Genomic DNA, 3,555 nt, shown 5'->3' with positions numbered 1-3,555 from the left:
AGGGCGAAGCAGTATCTTATTCGGTAGAAATATTCTCACAGACTTATAAATAATAAGCAGAGCCGGTAACTATTTGATGTTTTTTTTTTTCATTTTTTTTTTTCCGTTCGCAGAATCAGCTTTCTAATGGGGGTTAGTGATTTTGGTATTTTTCCTTTAAAATCATTTCCCAATCCATCTTGAACTATTTGATCTACGTTATTTTCTATTTCATTGTGAATTTTTTGGACATTTGAAACGTTATGTTCATTTTAGATTTAAATAGAAATATTAATATTTTTGGATGTCCGGAGATTGTATTTGAAATTATTATAAATTATTCAAGTACACATTTTCGGAGGAAATTATATTTCCAATACATGCCATACGAGTTCGTGACATATGAACACATGTCATGGAATCTCTTGCTAGAATGCTTCTAGTTTGTGGTATCAACTATAGACACACCGAATGTAACTAAAAATTTGATATACAATAATAACGAAAATGTCTGTCCCCGGCTCCCTAACGGTAACCTAGGGTTTTTTCAATCTTAAAATTTTATGATCATTGATCGGTTCTATACACTTGTGTGAATTAAATTATTTGTATAATATATATTTTTTAACAAAAAAGCTAGAGAGTAATACAAACCGACCACTTTTAAAATTTCAATTTTTGCACTGAGTTAATACTGATGTATTATTTATATTACATATAGATACATAAATATGTAGTTTTTTGGACATATTACTTCTTTAAATTTAAGGTGGATTTACATGATGCGAATATAATGTGCGAGGCATGATGTGTGAGGCAAGGCACGATTTGTTTCGATCAGTGTGAACTTGAATAATTATTGTGTATTATTCGAGTCAATGCAAGAATGGCTAGTGACGAATGGAAGCTCAGTCGGTATTTGGATGCCAATAAAGATTCATCTATTTGCTTCACACCGTGTTTACTGTTTCTTGTCGCATATTGTCTTATTGTCTCTTATACATTACAAATCAAAATCAATGTATTAAATTTTTTTTTAAGTATACAGACATTTGTAGAAACACTTACCTTAACATATTCTCAAAGCGAGTCAATTATTCCATCACATGCACTCGGAATGATTCCTGATATTGAACACTTGGAAACTCTGAATAAATAATATTGCAGGCTTGTAAATTAATTATTTGTGACAAGATATTTTAGTGTGATAGCTAACCTTTACTTTACAGTACTTGCATTTCTCGTGTTGGTATCCATTCTTGTAACTTTTGAATCTCCAATGTCATACGAGTGAATATTTTAATTATGTTGTCTACAAGTTTGCCTTGCATATCTTTCACGAATCTATTATCACACTGCAATCACTGATGAAACAGTTTTCTGTACCACCAACGTCGTTTACGCAATGATTCTTCTTTTTTTTTCAATACAACTTGCATTGCAATAATAGAAAATGATGCAGATACAGCTGGAAGCACTAATATACGTATTGTCACCATCCCTGCTCCACATTAACTATGGCTCACCTTGATTCATCTAGCTTTGCGTGTTAGATACGTTTTATGTAAATATTTGGGCGAATCAGCTGTTTAATGAGGCGTTCTTGTGTATCTAGACGCATCAGACCAGCCTTGAGAATTATAAAGTAAATATACGTTATGTACATAAGTGTTTTACTGTACAGTGTATTAGAATCAAATATTTTTTACAAGGTAAAGAAAAACATAAAATTTCACTGAATGTTCGAGTCTACTAATTTTTTTTTTTTTTCGATTTATAAATTATATTGGTACTTATCTTGATGTTTTTGCTGTACGATTCCATTCTATGTCAGTCGAGTTTGCCACTTACTTATTTTTTCTACGATAACTCAATGTTTTGCAATTTTCTAGTCAACTGTAAAACTGTCACAGTATTCGAGTATGATTTATTATCTTGATTAATTTTATAATCGATGGAATGGTTTCAGTTTGATGATTTTGTGTCATCTGAACTAGTTGAACAGTTTTTGTCAGCCGATGTTTCAGTAATAGGCTAGAATTATGTTGGAACAATTTTTTGAAATATTAATATGTTCTCTTTAATGGAATATGATTTTTCATAATTTGATTTAGTTATAATTTACGGTTAGGCGTACGAGTTATTTTTAATAATGTTTAAAAGACTTCGGTTTGTTATTTTAAATGGTAGATGGATCAAATTTAATTTAAGTAGCGGTTTCTGATAGATTATTGAATGGGTTAGTGATTTTAATAAAACTGCGCCTATATTAAACTAAGTGCTATGTGTTGATTGTATTAATAGTTGACGGAAGTAGTATTTAAAGTAAATTATAATACATTTGCAGAAAGAAGGAGAGAGAAAGAAATATGTTGGAAAGTTATGTATACGGCTTACGTCTTTTTTGATTTGTGATTTTGAAGTTAAAAATAATTATGTGTTTCGAATCAATATCTATTATAGTCATTATAATTCATGTACCGTGCAGTTAACATCCATTGTATATCTCCTTTCGAATCTAAATAATATATATGTGCTGAACGCTCTAAAATTAATTATTTGATGTGTTGATATTAATATTGTTATTAACTGTTTTATTTATGCTTTAGTGTACAGAAAATAGGAATTATTTTTTTTTTTTTTCACTAAAAATGTATCATTACTATAATGGTTTGATTTGTAGTTATACTTAGCACCTGTACTTATATATACTGCTCGAACAAGCTATTGTGTTTGTGTCTGGCCATGACAACCGGTTCCCCCCGATAGCGTGCCGATTATGGAATGTTCGCGGACTTACGGTCGGCGCGCTTCGTCGCGCTGGCATCACGCTCCGGGGCGGCACTTGCAACCGAGCGAGCTGGTGGTGCGTATTACCGCCGGGCGTGTGACTTCTTTTCCTTTGCCGTCGTGCATGTTACCGCCGGGTGTGTGACTTCTTTTCCTTTGCCGTCGTGCGTGTTACCGCCGGGTGTGTGACTTTTCCTTTGCCGTCGTACGTGTTACCGTCGTGCGTATCACCGCCGAGCGTATTATCCCTTTTGCCGTGGTGCGTGGTGTCGTGGTGCGTATTCCCGCCGGGCGTATCATTTCGTTTACCGCTGTGCGTTGATTTCGTTAGCGGTATGGTCGACGGTGGTTTTCGTCGTCACGTGTTTCGTCGTCAACCGTGTTGTGGCTGCCTGTCGACGTTGCGGTCGTGTCCAGTGGCGGGAACATCACTCTCATCGTGGCCGCCGGGAGAACGTGGTTTTGCACTTGATTTTGTATACACAATTTATTATATCTTTTTTTTGTTTTATTATTATTATTATTAGCACCCGAGGGCGCCCTGCTTAAAATATATTATTGTGCCTTTTTATTTTTACTTTATTATTATTATAATAACATTGGTCCGACACCGACCGTAAACTATTATTGTTTTAATTTTATTTATCAATTAGTCACTTTACATTGTGGGCATTTCGATTATCATATAGTAGGTGAATGCGACCTACTTTCCAGTGGTCTCTGGGCCGGACTGTGTTTTAGGTAACTTATACATTTTTTTCTATTGTAAACGAGTTTTATATATTT

At 34.0% G+C, this 3,555-nt stretch overlaps 1 long non-coding RNA gene across 1 annotated transcript; it reads right to left on the bottom strand.

Moving 5' to 3' along the window:
* Nucleotides 1-666: 666 nt before the first annotated feature.
* LOC112685841 lies at nucleotides 667-1,470 on the bottom strand. Its single transcript, XR_003148839.1, has 3 exons — nucleotides 1,196-1,470; nucleotides 1,048-1,126; nucleotides 667-974 (listed from the first exon to the last, which is right to left on the bottom strand). It is a non-coding gene; the product is annotated as an uncharacterized LOC112685841 (long non-coding RNA).
* Between the last annotated feature and the right edge of the window lie 2,085 nt (nucleotides 1,471-3,555).

This window comes from Sipha flava, unplaced genomic scaffold (genome assembly GCF_003268045.1).
Source record: "Sipha flava isolate LNK unplaced genomic scaffold, YSA_version1 107_pilon_pilon, whole genome shotgun sequence".
Classification (NCBI taxonomy): Eukaryota; Metazoa; Arthropoda; class Insecta; order Hemiptera; family Aphididae; genus Sipha; species Sipha flava.
The sequence above is the reverse complement of the archived record's forward strand: the minus strand, read 5'-3'. Positions and strand labels throughout refer to the sequence as shown.